The 19890-nt window shown below is 42.2% G+C and overlaps 1 long non-coding RNA gene across 1 annotated transcript in view; it reads left to right on the plus strand.

Annotated features, from left to right (window-relative positions):
- LOC126050332 (uncharacterized) overlaps positions 1-19890 on the plus strand; it is a 62498-nt gene that overhangs the window by 40153 nt on the left and 2455 nt on the right. Inside the window, exon 4 of the long non-coding RNA XR_007509510.1 lies at positions 13775-13838. This is a non-coding gene — a long non-coding RNA (uncharacterized LOC126050332). The remainder of the gene's footprint in view (positions 1-13774; positions 13839-19890) is intronic.

Raw genomic sequence — 19890 nt, forward strand, 5'->3', positions numbered from 1 at the left:
ATAAAATACTAGCGATATGTTGCCTTTACAGAGGCTCACCTCTGGCTATGAAAGTATGAATTTCTGGGCTATGGAAAGGAACGGACGGGGTATGCCGGTCAGAAAGGAGTCAGGAGGGAGGTCAGCACCGTCAGCATCGCTGTCCCAGCTCCTGCAGAGCAGGGGCACGCAAGTTTTACTCTAAGAGAGACCTGGCTCTGGAGTGGTTGAGAATAAGTGACTTCTTCTGCAGGTCATGACCAATTATGTGTTAAAAAGAGCTGCATGAAAGAGGAAGAACTTCGCTGCATTATGAGTCTGAGAAATGAGAAATCTCTATTTCAGCTCGTATAAATGGGCATGCCTTTTAGAGATAGTAATGGGCATCTGAGTGTGGATCTTTCTGAATATTATGAGATGCCCAGATGTTATGGCAATAGGTAGCACATACAGGTACTTATGGCAACATATAAATAAGCGAACAAAAGCAGTTATTAGAGGCTCTCTGTACCATCCTTTCAACCCAGTTTTTTTGGTAGTGCTTTAAACGTAACTGCTTACCCAGGAACCAACAGCCGAAAGGCTTTCATAGTTCTTTAAAATAACGTAAATTGTGTGAGCTGGAGTCCAGTCCCGCTGCAGTTACTTTGAGGCTTGCCATTGGTTTCAGTGGAACAAGACCCAAATCCGGGAGGCATCCTTCCTCCTCGTTGGCAGCCGTGGTATAACATTAACACAATGAAGTGACTCACCATACAACTTACATCAGTAAGTGGTTTAAATATGTCTAGTGTAATGTTTATATTTTTTTTAATTCACTTTTATGTGAGCCTAATACAACCAGCCTCATAAAGCTCACTCTTGCACCAGATTAAAGCGGTGCCTTTGTAGCATTTACTGGTTGTTCATAAATCACAGTGGCACTTTGTTACTGTCCATAAGCTGGTTTTCGTGCTAAAGGTTTCAATCATTAAGATGAACAGTATTATCTCAGGCATAGTTTTAGACCTAGAGAAATTATGCTGAGGTGCTTTTGTATGTCTGGCATTTGTGGAAAATGTGCGTGTGCAGCGTGCCATTTGGAAGCTGATACAGACGGTACCATTAGCTGCTGTATTAACAAGCCCTTTAAATATACAGAAAATTCTCCAGTATATTTATGCAATGCAGGAAAAGCACTTATCACACCAGTTTGCAAATTCCCACTGTTTATCTCCAACATCTATTTCAAATCAACGTAAGATTTTCTGGGTGTCGAACACTTAGATTTCAGGTAAGAATCTCAAACAGAGAAGTGCCTTAACTTGTCAGACCTTACAGGTTTTCACCTTTGGTTGTTAATACTAACAATTCCTAAATCCTATTCAGTTGACTCTGAAAACTGTATTCAGGAGGCGTTCAGTGATCCTGCATTCAAATGGTTAATTTGCACTATGTTCTGTTAAAGAAAAGGAAAACTGTCACCCTGTCATTTTAGAGTCTGACACTAAGCTTGTCAAAAGAGACAGCTGTTAAACTGAATTACTGTTGACATGCAGAGAAACGGCCCTTGCCAGATGTAAAGGACATCTGCGGCAATGAAGTGGTACAGGGTGGCTTTTAAAATGTGGTCATACTGGTATTTGAATAGAGCGTCTATGGCATTAAAACGTGGCCTTGACTCAGACAGTTTAAGGCAGCGAACCAGAGCCAATGAGAAGCACAAAGAAGTGCTGATCTGTTGCTGTATCCATAACTTATGCATGAATATGAAAACAGTGCAGTGTCAAAGCTATTAAGCTCTTATCTTGTATCCAGGAGGATGTGGGTTTAAAACACAGTAGGAAATATTTTGTATTTCTGGGTCCTTGAATGTGCGGGTAGGTGAGGTGTGAATTCATAAGGTGGATTATGCGGGGAATGAATAGAAATAAGTCTTCTTGTCTTCAGCTAACAACTGCTCAGACAAGAATTGCAAAGGGCGTTTAAGCTTAGGAAGTGAGGGCTGGATGTGCCTCGCCGGCGTTTCCGATAAGGCTGCCGGCGTGCGGAGCGCGTGGGTGGGTGCTGGGGAGGCTGTCCTTCGGAGAGGGGAGCAAATAAAAATGGAAACAGCTGCACGGAGAGGCCTGTAAAATTTTGTCCCTGCATCTTAATGTGATTTTCATAAAAAAGTCGGGATACCAAATTCGTTTTGTAAAAAAATGTCGAGACTATGAATATTTTATAATGTAGCAATGGAACCAACAGTAGGGAATTCTGCACATTATATAAGTGTGCCAGTCTTTGATTTGCATGCTTTTAGGGTAGAAATAAAGCTGGTTTAGAAAAAAAAAATGTATCAGTTAAGCAATTTTGCTAAATGTATGAAAAATGAAATGTTATGAGATGAAGCATGTATTCATTACAAAATGAAATTGATGTTTGAAGCTAAAAAAAAAAAAAAAAAAAATTCAGGCCAAACATCATTTTGAATATGTTAGCAGATCATATCTTGATGATTTATTTGTATGTTTAGTGGTGGCAGAAACTGAAGAGTTTGCCATCTGTGGGGAAGAAGGCAAATGATATTTCTAAATCATATAGACTAAGCTGCTCCTTTCTGCAGAAAAGCAACAACAACTTGCTCTGGGCAGCAAAAATGCTGGAAGAGGTGGGTGAGAGGTGTTGTCTTCTTTGTAAGAGGAAAGTTTGGGTTTCTCTACGCAGAAAGGCTGATGTCGGACGAGGTCGACTCGTTCCCCTATGCTTCCCCTAAGGGTGGTGGAAAGACCAGGGCTCGTTTAGGTCTTGAGATGATTTGAGCTGGTGCCCTGCGTTGCTCGGAGAGCACCCCTTTACCGTGGAGAGAATTTCGCACCCTGTGCTGCCCAAACTGCGTTGCTACCGATGCCAAGAGGTGGAGATCCGCGCCTGTGGTCCAGCTGGACGGCCTCCAGACGGCTGAAGAGATGCACGGTAATGCGTGATTTATGGTGGGGACTCTACGTAGCGTGGAGAACTGCTGGGTCATGCTGCTGCCAAACCTGACCGAAGGGTCACCTCCACGTGTAACCAGCCGTGCTCCCGCCGGGCCATATGGTCGTGGGTAGTTGGGTCGTGGCAGCTTTACAAGTACAAATATCCGTGATCTAACGCAGCACATCCCAAAAACGCGTTTATCAACTGCTGCCAGAGGTCTGCTGCGTAGGAGGGAGGCAGTGAGTAGTGTTCGCGTTTAACCACCGTGGCATGGGCAGCCAGCAGAGAGTAGCCGTTGTGTTTGTGTGGTGTCCGGGAGCCAACGACTCGTGCTTTGTTCCAGTCTCTACTGGGAGGCTTTCGAGAGGAGCGGTCTGGGTGACCGTGCTCCCCTGGGGTCAGAGCACGTGGGTACATTTTGGGGTTCACGGTGTTGGGAGAGTTGGTTCCTCAAGAATAACTTTGATAGGGGGACAACGTAGCTGCTTGACGGCGGCTCGTTTCTCACCCTGTGGGGTTTGGTAAGATCTCGGTGACAAACACAGGAAAAGAAATGTAAATAAAAAATGTTTAATTAAAAAAGTTTTGACTGTATTTTAGGTAGTGGATGACAAGAGAGCAGGTGGCTGTCTAGCAGGACCACCACCATCTCATGGGTGTGCTCTGGGGTCCACTGGAAGCCACTGGAGCTTCCAGCCTGGAGGCGTAAGGGCAAGACAGGCCTACGAGGAAATTACTTTACGGTGATTTTCCACCTTCCCGCTCAGCTGCCGTGTGTGCCGTTGCCTGTGCTGACCCAGCAACACCAGTACTGAAGCGTCTACAAAGGCAGGTGGTTCAAAACCATCCCTGTGCTGGGACGGGGCTTGGGCGGTCATCTTCACCCTGCCGATCTTACAGGAGTTACTTAGGGCAAAATGTCAAATACCTCTTCAGAGGGATGTTGTATGCTGTAATAAAAAAGGCTGAAATCTCCATGTCCTCTCTTCACTGATTAGGTAGAGCTGCAGCTCAGCGTTGCAGGTTTTATCCAGTGCAGACTCACCTATTTACATAAGTTTAACTTTGCTGTAATTATTAACTTTTTACAAACAAGCACAAGGTGGAACATTCAAATAAACAGGAATGAGCTTATTATTAGATGGCAGGTTTTTCTGTGATAGCTCTTATAATATCATCATTAGTTTATTAAAGCTTACCATGAAAAATCTCTTTCTCCTAATCTAAGCTCTTCCATACAGCTTCTGATTTTGATTGACACCAAAATAAAATAACTAACTTATAAATTATAATGTATGATTTAAATGCTGTATAAAGGCATTATTTGTAAGGCATTGCAAGGATCATCAGCGTGCAACATAAGCAATTTTAAGGAAATAAAAAGTATTTTGCGAAGATAATAATAAGGCAGAATGCAGCTCTTTCTGTGAATATTCTCACGCATTCTTAAATTAATTGTAATAATCAAACAAACCTGGAAAAAAGTCCTATGTCAACAGCCATTTGAACTTCATTGTGTAATCAGTCTCAGGTAAAAAATTAAAATCTACGCATTCATCTCAGAAATGCACCCCAACTTTGTGAGTTGTCAAACAAGCAAATTTCAGTCACTGAAGTCACCCTAAAATTCAGGTTTGTAAATATGTTCCTACTCACCTGCTTGTTGATGTTGGAAAGGCATCTTTCTCATTTTATGCAAGCCAAGAAACGAAACTGTCTGAGTTTTGTGTGTTGAGTGGGAGATGCTCTCTGCCTGCTGTGTACTGACACGGCGAGCAGGGCTGAATTACTCCAGCTGAAGATCTACCCCCAAGCTTTCGTTTCCCATTTCAGTATCACAGACAGCATGGGAACTAGGTCATTGACAAACAGAAAATAATGCACAATGGCTTGTTATAATCCATCCGTTTGTTTGGGAAACCAGTGATCTCCAGGGAGGGAAAGGGCTCCTTGCTACTTTTTAAACCCTGTATTTCAAATTGGGGTTTCTAATTCAGCTTTAGCCTGATAACTGTTCATTCCTGTAAGAAGGATCTCGCACAAATGGAAGTTATTCTATCCAAGACCATCAGTGCCATGGGCTCAGAGCGTGCTCGGTAAGGCCACCTTATAGCGCTAGCGCTTGGCGAGTACCATTAACGTGCTTTAATTTGACTGTACAAGTCCTGCGGGGGAAGACGTGGCTCTTGCCCCTAGAGGTTTGCAGCACAAAATGAGTTAACAGCACATTTTGGGCTAGATCTGAGTGCATATTATAAATGACTAATTTATTTCTTGAATTTAGCATTTCTCCCTGCCTAGAGTGTGATTTCTATGAACAGTTTCCTGCATAAAGGTTGGGTTTTTTTTCTTTTTCTCTGCAGTATGAATGGAAGAAATATATATTTGCAAACTGAGGTGGCTGTTACCTTTCCTTGCTTGGATGTTCATGGCATGTTTCTGGCAAACATCTAAAATTCAGTTTCCAAGGCTGTGGGCAGAAAAGGGCATGTCTCACAGAGATAAAATGAGACCAATGCAAATGAATATCCTCATGGTGTGATGGGAGCCCTTCTCAATGTTGAAAACCACCAAAGGAGCTAAGATATGCAAGTATGCTGTAGCTCCATGTACAGTCAAAATACGAGGCAACATTTACTCTGGATTTATACAGCTTAACACTGCAGGGAGTTTGGGATCTTCATAAGCTATAACCCCACCATCTCCTAAATATTTGTAGTGGTGCAAAATCTTTTGCGCTCCAAGCTAGTTCGCAGTGTGACGAGTCTCAAGGTAAGGTCATGAGGAATTATATTGTTTCTTTAGTGTAGTTCTCCCCTGTGTGTAATTCTTGAAGGCCAGCTGCAAACTTACTCTTTGCTGACTGACTTGGTAAACCACGTTCTGTATAAATATACTGACATATACCTGATATGACTTAAGCTAAAGAAGAACCAGAGATGTGCCAAGGAGGAAGGTGGCTCCTTTTTCATCTTTGTATTGAGCATGTTTCTTGTTTCAATGTTTTTTTCATCAGCATTTAATCTTATTGGAAGCACTGTGAAAAGTCAGGTAATATCTTTAGACCTGGCCCATGCCCTTAAAAGTATTTTAAGATTTATTTCACAGATCCAAACAGCTTCTCTAAACATCAGCCTTTTCTCTTTTTAACCATTAACGTAAGTATTCTACTCTTGCTGCTTTGGTTTCTTTTTTAGAAATGCTGTTTATTACACTGAACTGGGTGACCATGCACCAAATAGCCTTTTTTCTAAATTAAATGGAAAAGCCATTTTTTTGCATATATTTTCTCATGTAACTAGCTATTATCTAGTTATAGGTTACCTAATTTCTGACAAAGGAGCAGAGTTTTGGTTATTTTTGCTTTTCCTATTGGGATTTTTCATATTTTATAAAAGCTGTAGCTATAGGTAAATATAAGGAAAGAGGAGCACAAGTAGTAGTAGCATTCACTGAGTAGCTGATTTACAGAAATGGGAGTCCCCTGGGGCTGAATTGCAACCAGATGACCAACACAGTTTGCATTTTATTTATTTATCCGGCTACTTAGCACTTCTTACTGTTTCTCTTATATGAATTAATTTACCCTATAAAGCATTCCTTGCAATAATCAATGACTCATTACACTGAAAACCCGCAGGAAAGATTAATTAAATGAAAAGTGCACAAGAGGAATGTTCAACTTTTGTATTTCTAGTGACCCAGATATTTAGTGCTTTCTTTATGCTGAGTTCTCGTGAGTTACAGGAGAGGTTTTTACCTTGAGCCACAGGGAGTTCAGATGGCTTAGAGTGTGGTGATATTTCCCAGACATACCAAATCCAGTTCATTTATCATCAATATCCACAGGAAATAATAATCTGTTTATACATCACATTTCTCTGAGCTCTGCGAGGTTCTTGTTATGAATTCCTTCCAGCTGCTTTTCTCATTCCCACAGAAGAATTGCATGTGAAGGGTTACCGCTTACCCATCAGTTACTCTAACAATTATTGACTGATAACCACTGGTAATTCCAACTCTCTGACAATCTTTGATAAGGATTTTGTGTAGTTATTACGCTCTAAAATGTCGCCTCACCCATAAAGGTCTTGAACTTCAGGTTGGGTAGCTGACACAGCCACCTTTTCTGGATCCTTGAATAGAAAGAGGTTAATAATATAGAGCATGGAGCTTTTACAGCTATAGAAATGCCGCGTAAAAACTGAGAGTCGGTTTGGAGCTCCTGCTTTCTGCCCCATGGGAGCGATTGTGCCCCGTTACCTTTGGAGAAGCGATGCCTGCCAATCAGCTGTAGCTCAGCAGGCAGCAATTGAGTTTTCTTTTATTTTGGCCAATTTTTTTTTGGTGAAATTAAGTTAAGTAAAGCCATATATTAAAGCAATTAGAACAAGGTTAAAAAAAAAAAAAAAAAGAATAAGCTATGGCTAAGCTCCTTTCCTTGACATTTTTTTGCACTGCTGGTTTTGCATTACACTGGCTTTCAGTTCGGGTTTGTTCCCCCCGCAAATCACTGTTCGCTTCTACTAATTTCCTTGCACCTCCTGTAGATTTATGTTTTCTTGAAGATCAGTATGGACCTGCATTCAGACAGACTTGCACCATAGCAGAGCAGATGAGCTGCTCCCATTCTAGTTTAGCAAGTGATGAAATGCAAGCCTGGGAGATTTCCCACCCTGGGAAGGGTCAAGCCACACGCATCAGCAATAATTACTTTATTTTTTAAGTAGTCTGGGAAAAGAGGGAGAATAAGAAAGAGAAGAATGAATTTTCTATACAGTTTTAACGCAGCAAGAATTTAAGTCAATTTAGCTCAACATGCTAATTAATATGTCCAAAGAGCTGTAAAGTGTAACAATAGAGAGGATGAATTCTTTAAAGTGTAGTTGACCAGTGGAAATCCGGATGAATACATGACACCGCCTCTACTTTTGGTTGTCAGCTAATAAATTGCATTAAAAACAGTGGCAGTGCATTAAAGATTTTTGTAAGACTTTGTTCTCAACTGCAAGATTGCTGTAGGGATGTTATACTGTGCTGTAGGACAGGGAAGGCAGTGCTGTAAGGGTAAGTTAAGAAAAAAGATTTCAATCCCAAATAGATGAAACCTGAGGTAGAAATGCATGTCTTAACCCCTGACTATGGGTTTTTAGGGAGAAAACAAATTAAATGGTATTAGTACTGTACTGAATCTATTTGTTCCGTGAATCAAAAGCTGGGTATTTTCCTTGCTCCTTAGTAATTTTATTGAAGTAAAATTATAGAAAGCTTTTGCCTTAATGTTTTGGCCCAATCTTTTCAGTGCTTCAGGGGATTGATATAGGTTACATAGCTGGCGCTCAGTCTAGTTTCTCCCTCACCAGCCTTTGCAGTTCAGCAGGACTGATGGATTATAGCACTTTGGAAATCAGACCCTAAATTCTGATGTCTACAAAACATAAAAGAGGTTGAGTTGTGTATATTTTGCCCTCAACCTACACTATATTCCTTGAAGACAATAGCAAAAAAAATCATATAAAATTGTCTCTTTATTTGGAGGTACTTTAATATCAGAGGAGACTTGCTTCCAGCTAGGAAAACATTTGTTACAGAACTAAAGATGTTTGATATGCTGTTGTATCAGATAAACTTTGTTAGTGCACAGTAGCACAGTGCTGATAATTTAAGAACTCACAGGATTTTCAGCAGTAAAAGATCCCCAATGAGTGCTAAGCTCAGTGGGAAAACGCGGTACATAAATCTGCAGTGAGAGGAGTGGAACGGGAGAGGAGCAGTTCTGCACTCCATTTTGGGAACCCCAAACCATTGTTGAAGGATGTCAGAGAGAAACAAAAATGAAGAAACGATATCTTGTGGCATAAATGTTAATTTCAAAGAATTTTCATGTTAAATATATTGTTGGGCAAGACCCCACCTGGAAATCCTCAACTCACTGGATACTCCAGCTGTCATTTGGCATAGGAGGAGATAATCTGTTCTAGTGGAGGAATCAGCCTCTACATGCTGCATCGTCCCAAAGAATATTCTGCAACCCACTGTTGTGCATTGCAGTTAGGAGAGGTGGTCGCTGGAGATATCAAGAAAGATGGAGAAAGGTCCAGGCAAGAAAAGCATGGCCAAAGTTGATGGATAGACTGGTTTCATGTGTTGGGGTGAAGAACATCACCTTGTAAAGAAGACCCAGTGCTTAAGGTGAAGGGTTGTCTCATCCAGAATCAGCCAGCCCTGGATGGCTTCAGAAGCAATTATGAAGTTGAATCTGGGAAGAGCCGGAGAGGGACCAGCAAAGCAACCAGAGAAAGGCAGCAGAGGAATTTGAAGACAAACTCTAGGGAGAAAACGCGGTGCCATGAAGGGGGAGGACACTCGGGCACCTGTTGTGACAGCTGTGGCTAAGCATACAATGACCAGATCAGGGTGAATAATGAGAGAATCTGCTCATTTAAGAGTGTATATACAAACCCAGCAGGGACGTGAAACTGTTTTGCTTTGTTTTACTGATAATGTGTTATTGGAGTCATGTCTCTGACTGTGTCCTAGAGTGGGTTCAAAACAATTACTTATATAACACAGGATATATTTAAGTCAGGGAGGACTGGGAAGGGAGAAATGCGTGTATCTCAATTTCTGGTTAAGAAGCAAAATGAAATTAGTTTTTTTCTGAATAGATTTATTGATTTCCGGTTTTCTGACACAGGGATATCCATCTCAAGGGCTGGATGTCCCTTGCAAAATTTGAACTGGAAAGTAATCAATGAATGAGATTAAGCCCCATATAGATCTCTTGCCAGCTGCTGGCTCATACCCTAACCTGAACTGCGTTATTCTTAAAAGTAAACTCCTTAGAAATGAGCTCAGCCAGTGCCGTTTCCAAAAGTTGGAGTCCACCTCTGGATGGCTCCAGCCTGGTCCATGGTGGTCGGGGCTCGCCTTTAGAAGTCGACAAGCATCTTCTGGATCAGAGCTTTGGGGTTAAAGAGCCTGATTTTGAAATGGGAAATGCACGGCTCTAGCAAAATTTCTTCCTTATGTGAAAGAAAATTGCATTTGCTGCTCACTTACAGAGCAGAATAACATGCAGGGCAACATCAGGGAAAACAAAAGGAAAAATAAAACTCAACAGAGCGGTTCTTTGGGCACCAAGAAATAGCACAGTCCAATGCTACTGCCCGCATTGCAAACCCGCTTCACAAATAATGGCATTCTATCCAAGAATAACCACTGATACTCTAATTTAAAATGAAAACCATATTGAGAAACTTTGAATATGAAGACAAGATTTGTGGAATGTAAATACCTGGCGGGTGCAGCCAACCAGCACAAAATATATTTAGAGGGAGCTGGAGCTCAGTCCCAACTAGAGTGCACTTTGCTTACAGATCATCATGTACAAGGGATAAATTTCAGCAGGGTTTGTCAACTAATTTGGTGGAGGTATGAATTCTTTATCTATTAATCAATGTAGGGAAGCATGAAGCACCTATAAACCATTCATCTCACTTTAGCTTCTTGTTTAAATTTAATTAAAGTTGTTCTGATTTGATTGGAAAAAATGGAGGTACCTTTGAAAATAGAGGTGTCGGAGTATCTTGGATAGCACTTACTGCTGTGACATCCTCAGGGCAGTGGGTCGAGTAGTTCAGTCTTTTTTTTCCAAAATGAACAGCCATAAAAATTGCTTACAGGGTAAGACCCCTCACTCACAAGTAAATAAAAAAAGACGTTCACAGTGCCAGCACCTCCCCAACATGAATAAAGTTTGTAACAGTGTGAATGAGTGTCTCTCATGCCTGCAGCAGTTTCCCCCTCTTTCATCAGTTTTTCCATTCCTTTATTGTCATATATATGTACAAGGGGGATATTTAATAGGGAAACTTCATTTCTTCACCTTTTATCCTTATCCTAACATTTTTCTACTGCTGTCAGTGTTAAAAATTTCATTAACCACAGTAGGAACAGTGTCAGATCAATGCTTTCTTTTTTTCTCTAAAACCCTCACAAACTTGTTTACCTTTTCTTCCCGTAATTTCCACAGGGATTATAGATAAGGCTGTAACACCTATACATAGTTTTGGTATGTTTAATACCACACATGTAGTATGTGGTACAGATAGTTGTAACTGCAAGCATAGAAAGCCCCAGTGGGTCACTTGCATTTAATTTCGTTTTAGTTTGACTTTAAATCAGTGACATTTACTTCTTGTTTTTTTAATAAGAGAATTCTTTAAAATGCTTTTATAAAATGAAAAGTCATTGCTAAGCCTTAAAGTCCTACGTACAAGACTTGAAAGCTGCAGCTTCACTAAAAAGCCATGCATTAAATGTGATATACATTAATGCATGCTTATTATGGATAAATATTGTTCTCTAGGTAGTGTCTAGAAATTTTAATTAATTTCAGATACGGCCTATTTTTGCCCATGTATGCAGATTTCAAATCTGTGCCTTCGCCGATTTTGACACTGTGCAATGATGTATCCGAGCTTTCAGATGTCTGGCTCTTAGAGTTGTGAAATGATAAAACAAACAAACCCAACCGTTTCAGCCTTGTCAATCTAGTTCTCAGTGGACAGATGCCCTGGTGCTAGAAAAGCATCATCCCATGCAATACCTCTTGGCAGTGTCAAAAAAAAGCCAGAGATCTTCTAGACGCAAAAGTACGACTGGCTTCTCGTCTCAAAAGAAATCGTGTTTGGAAGCTCCTGGGTAAGGCTGCACGGGGAAACGTGCATAACCTCTGTGTGTGCCGTGCCTCGTTTGTGCGTGAGTAAGTGATTTCTGGTCTCTCAGATAATCAATCTGATCTGCTTCTGGATCAAGTTGCCTCTGGACAGTGACGGATTAATGGGTGAAGGTCCAGGTTTGTGCATTGAGGTTTCTGGAATGAGCTGGGATCGTCGTTAGAGTTTGTGGATTGCATCATTAATTAATTAAATGGTATCATTACTTATGGATTTAAATATATTATTGGATGCTTATGCAGCAGGAATCGACTCAACTTTCTAAGAAAATGGGAGGCTTGGGGTTTGTGTTGGCACACCGGCAGGGATCGCCCTGTCCCATCAAGATATGGCCATGGCTCTGTACCCTTGAAGGCCACTGCTGGAGGTCCCAGCACAGCTCTCCTCTTGAGCAAAGCAGGGGAGGGGGACAAGGCTTCAGGCTGGTCTCCTGCCCAAATAATCAGTCCGGGTTCAGCCGAGCACCTGGGGACGTCCAGTCTTGGTGGGGCGCAGCTCCGACACAGCCCAGCCCGGTGAGGCTGTACCCGCCACGGTGCACAAAACCGTCCTGAAATTCTTGCAAGATGGGTTGAAAAACATGCAGAACCCACCGAATTTGTCGTATGGAAAAGTGGCTAAGACTGAGAAAGACGACAAATTGTTTTGGTACAGATGAGGTTTTCTTTTTGGCTAATGATTTGGTTTTAATGTCACACATGGTATCATGAGAAGTTGCGGCATTCGGGCATTTTTAATGAATTCATATTGCTTGCATATTAGTAGGAATATTTCCACTGCAGCAAACACCATAAACAGTTTCCACACTGGGGTATGTTATACTGCCACCAGAATTGGTTCTTCTGATGGTTCATTTCTTTTATGCTGAGAATTCAGGACCAATTCAGCTTGGTTTTATGCATCATTAGAGATTTACAATTACTTCGCTATAGTTTCTTTCTGGAAGCCTATCTCTCATGGTTAATGCTACCGGAGCCCTGTTGTGTAGAGGCTGGTATTAGCCACCTTATAGCAATAAAGCGTTTGAGAAGGATTTAGAATTATGAGTGGCTAAATTCTCCGTGCAGCGACTGTAATACTGTTATCCCTTGCTGAGCTTGGGTTGAAACATTTTTTTTTTTTCTTCTCCTCAAATTAGAAGAAAATGCTGTTTCTTCAAGAGGTTTTGAATCATTTACGTGTAATTTTTTGTTGAACTGCTGCAGTGAGAAATGAGGAATTGTGAGAAATTCCATTTGGATTTCATGATGCTTAAAATATGTTTAGATTGTATTAGTATATAATGAAAAGAAGGCCTCCTCATTTTTTATCTCACTTTTAAAAAGTGTAATCATTATTTGTGACTTCCTTTTGATTTTTAGATTTTACGTGTGTCGCTAAAGTCAATAAATTTCACAAGCTTTGCCTTTGGACAGTCAGCAGTGGATCTGTATGTGTTATAATCCACATAATTCACATTGTAGATAAATACACTATTGCACTGAAACAAACATGATAGGCAGTGAATAATATGGGCCCGATCTAAAGGCCATTAAAATCAATGAAAAGATTTCAAATTAACTTTTATAGCCTTTGGATCAGGCTCTAAATGGGCAAATTACAGTTATGGAGTTTCCCATTTACATACCTGTGTGCTGCATTTAATGTATTTTATGGAATTGAAATTACTTGGTACTCTTTTTTCATGCTTTTTTAGGATAAGAATTTGCCAAGGGCATCAACAGCAGTTTTCCCAGGCTTCAGCACAAGGATTATATAGTCAATCCACAAATGACTCAAATCTTTGAGAAAACGGACATGGTTATCAGAGAGGCTTTGACGACAGCAAGGACGGGAGCGCTATCTGCCTTATTCCATCAGAGATTCTCCTTCCCTCTCATTAACATACTCAGGACATCAGCACCAGCCATCGGGCCCAGGGGAATCGCTTAAAACTTTTAAGGGAATATGCACAAAACCTCGGCCCTGCATTATTTTAAATAGATCAAATCAGATTTGTCTTGTGTGAGGTTGGAAGAAAGGCTAGGGCACGGCAGCATTAGGGGAGATATTCAAAGGTTGCGGGGAATTTTCAAATCCATTGTTATAACTTGGTAATCTTTCTTCTTTTACAGGGTTCTTGAATCCCACCGAGGATGCACAGAGCTGATCTCTAAGTCTGTGATATCTGCTGCCGCCGTAAGTGTGAAAAAGAGATGCCTCTACCTGCTCTTTCTCAGTGCCCTGTAATGAAAAACGCTTTTGGAGCAACACTGGAAATAAGCCATCAAACTATCTGATTAAACCTCTTAGGAAACTGTCACTAATCACCTTCTCTGCTCTTGATGGAATATATTTATGCATTATAAATATACTTACTATGTGTGTGTGCTCCATAAATCACATTCAGCACTTGTATATGATGTATAAGCATATTCTATAGAATACACACAAATACAGATGCCAAACTCCCACAGAGTTCATCACTGGAAAATGTTTGAAGGATCTGATCCTTAATATTTAATGAGCAAGATGCTATTTCCTTCCTCAGCTTTTATCTCTGGTTTGGCATAGTCATTAAATTTGTTGTTTCCTTGCAAGATTATATAATTTATGACCTAATTTTAGACTTCTGTGTAACTGCGCTAAAATACTCGTTGCGTATCTGGATTTCTTCACGCGGAGTGTTTCAGCATTAGACACCTGCCAGAACATGACTGCTCAGCTATGAGCTTCCCATCAGTAAGGAGTTACAGGCATTAAAGGAAAACAGCCCAACAATATTCAGATGGCATTACAGGATTAGATTATGTTTGTGGTTGTTTGTTGGTTTTTTTTTCCCCCTGTAAAAATATGATTTAGCAGCATTTCCAAAGCCCGCTGTCTGCAGCGGTTGGCAGGAATCCCCAGGTAATACACTAATCACCCAGCAACTCCTATCGCTTAAAATATTTTCATGTAGCAGCTTCTGACTTTCAGACCGCTCTGGGACAAATCCGTGCAGCCTTCATCACGGGGAGGGATGTCAGGAGCTGGGGACAGCGGGTGAAGAATGACACTTACTGCTTTAAAGTGACTCTCAGTCCCCTCGCCCTTGGGAAGGAGCCGTTTGCTCTGCAGCACCAGCCTGGCTGGGCTGATTTTTTTGCCGCACAAGGTGTTGCCAGATAACTCCTAAATGAATTACGCTAAAGCTGCAGCCACATTTTTTTTTTTTGTGTGCCTTCTGTGTGTCCAGGGTAATTCAGCGGTGTCATAAATAGCACCATGAGTTTCAGGTATTTTGTCAATTTAAACCATATTGTTTGGACCAGTCTTTCATCAAATTTAATGTATCGGCTATTGCATTAATGCGTTTTGAGAGCACTTTATTCTGGTGTTTAAGAGGGAAGTGGCTCGCGGTTGAGGACAAGGTTAGATGCTTGCCTTGTGGCCGCAGCGCAGTTATGAGGCTTTTTTCCTCTTTTTCTACCTTACCCCGAGGTATCTAGCACGGGTGCCAGAGCGATAGGGACCACGTACCTGCAGCCGAGTGCACCCCTCTAACATGATAACCCCTCCAACTTAATGCAGCTTACGGGCTGAGGCTGGTGCCTACACAAAAGAAAAATAATCCCTGTGAAAAGGTGACATTACTTCTTGGAATAAGATAGATTGGAGAGTGTATCTGCTTGGCTTTAATGGAGCAGTTCCAGGAAAGCAGCAGTGACCAAAGTGTTTTCAGTATCACATAATTCAAGAGTAAAATCATAATTCCAATTACCATTTCAGCCATTTCTGGCCTTGGGAAACCTATGCTAATATTTATTATTGTATGATTGACCTACGATTTCTTCATCATTTACATTAGCAACTATGATATTCATAGTAACATCCTTTAAATCATATAAGCAGATGTCAGCAGTGCATGATGAAGTCACATCCTGCAGATTTTTTATTTACTTAGTCCATTTTTTTCCTGGTAAAATAACATTGTGAGATGCATAATCTCACCTCCACGAGGCCTCTAGGGGCATATATAATCACAGAATGCATTTTCTATAATCTCACAAAATGAGTCAAGTCTATCTGAGGTACAAACAGTTATACAAAGTCAGTATTTCACTTCCATCATTGCCTGACATCATCTTCCACACAGTGCAAGAAAATATTTACTTAGCTCTTTGACATGAATTGCCACAAAGCCCTTGGAACAAAAAAATTGAGGAAAGCGAGGAACTAAAATGGAATAACTTGGTTTAAAGAATTTAGCCCCTTTTCTGGGTGCAGGATTTAGGTTTGTAACTTTTGTCAAATGCTTTCTTGTAACGGCCTCACTGGCCATAGACACCTCTAATCTCTGTTCTTCAGTGAAATGCCTACGCACAAATCAGAGGGTTGCCCAGAATACCCAAAGCTGGAAGCTGATCCTCCTTCTTCTCCATCTAAATATTTTCTTTGCCCAAGTGCACATTTGCCTGGGTGAATTAAACTATTGCATTTATTTTCCAGGCAGCTTCCCAAGGCATGTTGTTTCTGATGCTTTTCCATGCAAAGCACTGCAGAGCAGGCAATACTTGACAATAACCTCCCTGAAAACAGCTTATTGTTCCGTACAGGCGTTACCAGCTGTAATTCTTATTAGCTCTAAGATAACTTTTAATTCCTTCTGACCCTCCCAGCACAGGAGAGGGCACCGGCAGGCTTTTTGGAGTCGGACCGGCGCGTTCCCAGCTGGGAAGCACAGCCGCTTCCACACCGCGCAGGTGAGGTGCCGAGGGCAGCCTGGGGCTCGTCACCACCTTCAAGCAGAGTTGATATAATTGTATTTATCCATGAAGGGACAGTAAAAGTTTTTTCAGGTTGTGCCGGTGACGCTCCAAAACGAAAAAGTTTTAGTTCTCCGTTTGTCTCCCGTACCCGCTACTCGTCTCCATGCCTCGATCCAGGTCCTGCTTTTGTTCACCTCCAAAAGCACGGCCGGGTGCCTTTCGGCATCTCCTCGGGAAAAATGCCACATCTGCGGAGCTCAGGAGAGCGGGACCCATCGGTGCCAGCCGGAGAGGGCTGTCTTTGATCATCGTCGCCTCTCATCCATCGCTTTTTTACTGAAGTTAAATTCTTCTGAACTTACATTGCCTTAAAGGGTTTACCTGGCTCAGCGGGTGCCAGGCTTAGGATGTTTCAGAGAGTTTTTGGATCATTTTGAACAAATTTTTAAGGTTCGTGGGCCTTATACAGCCTGTCAGGCAGGTGGACTCTTTTCTACTCTCTGGGCATGTAGCCCTGAAAACGCCCTCTCGTTTCTAGATGTAAGGCGAGGTAAAAAGGTCAGAATAGTCCTAGATCGTGTTTCTGAAGATTGGCGGTGTGTAATAATTATTAACAGTTTCTGTAACGGTGCAGGTTACAGACATGGGACCAAACACCTGCAGTGAACCTCCCCAGGCGAAATTCTCCTCGGCTTCAATCACGGTTTTTCCGGAGAAGAGACTGCTGGCTGCGCTCAGGGCAATCCGCCTGTTCCTGGTTTAAGAGGCACTTATAATCTACAGCTAAGAGACTTATTAGCAATGTAAAAATGAATTTGAAGCAAGAAAAGTATTCTTCCTAGAAGAAATATATTTTTTGTAAAATTAGTTTTGCTGACAGAAGTAATTGGGCTGACTCCTTGTGACTGTGGATGTTATTTGTTGCCCCTTATCTCACCAAAGCAAAGGGTACCAAATACTTTGAACTTTGTAAATAATTGTTTCCAAAGTGTTGGGGTTTTTTCTCTATATAAATTCTTTAGAGAAAAGCTGCCTTCTAATCCTTTCTCTTCCAAAGCTTTTACAGCTCAGCTTCTTCCCACTCTAGATATCTTTTATTTTCCCGTTTTGGGTTTTAATATTTCTTAGATATTAGAAAAGTCTCTTTTAAGGGTAAATCTAGAGCTTTTGCTCAGATTGGAAAAGCCATTCCTAAAGCTTTAATAAACTGGAGAGAGAGAGAAAAAAAAAATAAATAAAAGAACATTATTTCGAGCTGCCGCAGATGCTGGCGTTGTGGCTCGGAGACGTGTGCCAAGAGCCCGACCAGTGCCCAGAGCCGGGGTCCTGGCCATCGGTCTGGCTGTTTTTTTCTCGCTCCTTGTACCCAGCTGGTGCAAACGGCTGGCGGAGGGGTTGGTCCTTCGCTGATTCTTCACGTCTTCTGGGCTGGCCAGGAGCCAGGAGCTGCTCTGCCCCCTCCAGACCCCCCCACCGGTGCTCGCTATCCCCTTGTGTGCTGAGGAGAGGGGCACGGTTTTCTTACAAATGCTGTTTTTGTGGATTTTATTTCACTTTTGCCACCACGGCAACAAATACTAACGCAGAAATAGGACAGAAAGCTCTCCGAGTGTGTGTTTTTAAAGCAGCGTCAGAGGCCTGCAGGAAATCCACGCTTACTATTTGCATAAAAACAAGCACACTCACCCATGTGGGAAAAGTGAAATGCTGGAAAAGCAAGACATGGCTTACTCCATCACCCTGCAAAGTTGAAGGCAAATGGTTTTAGTTATTTGTCTATCTGCTACCTATCTATTTGTTTACTTATTTTGGCAAAAGACACAACTAATGAGAAATGTCTGCCTCTAGCCGGAGCAGTTACCTCGTCTCGGGTTCTCAGAAGCGACAAGGATGGGTACGGTTTGGGCAGACCTGTATAGCCCAGAAAAATAAATGAGAACAGTCCGTGCTCCTGTTGCCACCGGCGCGGGATGGGTGCTCAGTCCCTGTCTTCAGCCTAAGGCCAGGGAGCCAGCAAAGCCCAGGCATCCATGGGCAACTTCTGGAGTCACAGAGGCTTCGTAGCAGATCCCAAAGGAAGGATCTTGTTGAGACACCTTGTTGTGTCGGTCTCAAACCAAGGGCACAAACCCCCCAGGGCCAGCGTAGGGCTCGTTAGCCCTTCGTCTAGTCAGGATCCAGCTGCTGGTGAGGGATGCCGATGGGTTTGTGCCGTGGAGCCGTTCCCCAGCTGCCCTCCGGCGCCAAGGTGGGGGCAAGTAATTCCTGTTAAGCCCAGCTGTGAGACTTACTTCTTGAGTCTTCAAGTAAGAACTTGATGGTAGGAGGCTCCCACCAAGACTGACCTTCCTTCCTTCCTTCCTTCTGTCCGTCCTTCCTTCCTTCTGTCCATCCTTCCTTCCTTCCTTCTGTCCATCTTTCCTTCCTTCCTTCTTTCCTTCCTTCCTTCCTTCCTTCCTTCCTTCCTTCCTTCCTTCCTTCCTTCCTTCCTTCCTTCCTTCCTTCCTTCTGTCCGTCTGTCCTTCCTTCCTTCCCCTCCTCCAAAGCCATCATTTTCAGGTCTTAGATGCCACCAGAAGCTCCTTGGGCGCTCGGTTGATAGTTTGCTCCCTGACCCAGCTAAAGCCATAAAGAATTTAAAATTTCCAGTATTTTTTTCCTTAAAAAAAAAAAAAAAAAAAAGTTTACTATTTTTAAGGCGGCACCTTCCAGCAGAGTCCAAATGGGAACGTTTGCATTCGATACCATCCGTCAACGCCGCGACACCGAGGGAGCGGCTACTGCAGCTCCTCTCGTCGCGGTGGACAGAAGGAGCTGTCAGGGAGCCGCGTGCGGCCGCCGCGCCGAGCGGGGTGGGAGCCATGCTGGCAGAGATCCCTTCCGCAGAGGGGATTTCTGCACTGACAATTTTTGGCTCCTTTAGGTTACTTTGGAGCTGTGCAGAATATGTAATGTTCTGCACTCGTGGAGGGGCTGACAGGGAACTTAAATACAGATTGCAAAGATAGATCATCTCCCGGCATCACTTTGTTTTCTGCTGCTCTAAAATCATTTTACTTGTTCCTGCAGCTACTATAAAGCCAGAAGAGCTCTCTATATTTGCTTCCCGGATGCCTTTTTCTCCTCTGCTTACAACTATAAAAGCATCTTTTCATGCTCCAAATCAGAGATAAATTGAAATCTCTGCTGAAGAAATAAAACACAAGGCTAATCAAATTGTAGCACAGGAAGCAGCCTTCAGCCAGTGCATTTTTTGAGAGCTATTTTTAGAATATATTTTTATTTTGTCACTCCATATGGGAAGTCAAACCCATATGGTTTGGGAGAATGGAAGGTTGTGCTTTTATAGAGATCTCACAAACCATCCCTGCTCAGCCACGTACTTAAACATGTGCTTAAATCCAATTGTCTGCGATGGGACTGAAGCACATAAACTCCTCGTGACTGGGGCCTCGGGCCCTGTCTGAGGTTGTAACAGTATTATTCCCTCCTGAGATGTA

Source organism: Accipiter gentilis, chromosome 24 (assembly GCF_929443795.1).
Source record: "Accipiter gentilis chromosome 24, bAccGen1.1, whole genome shotgun sequence".
Classification (NCBI taxonomy): domain Eukaryota; kingdom Metazoa; phylum Chordata; class Aves; order Accipitriformes; family Accipitridae; genus Astur; species Astur gentilis.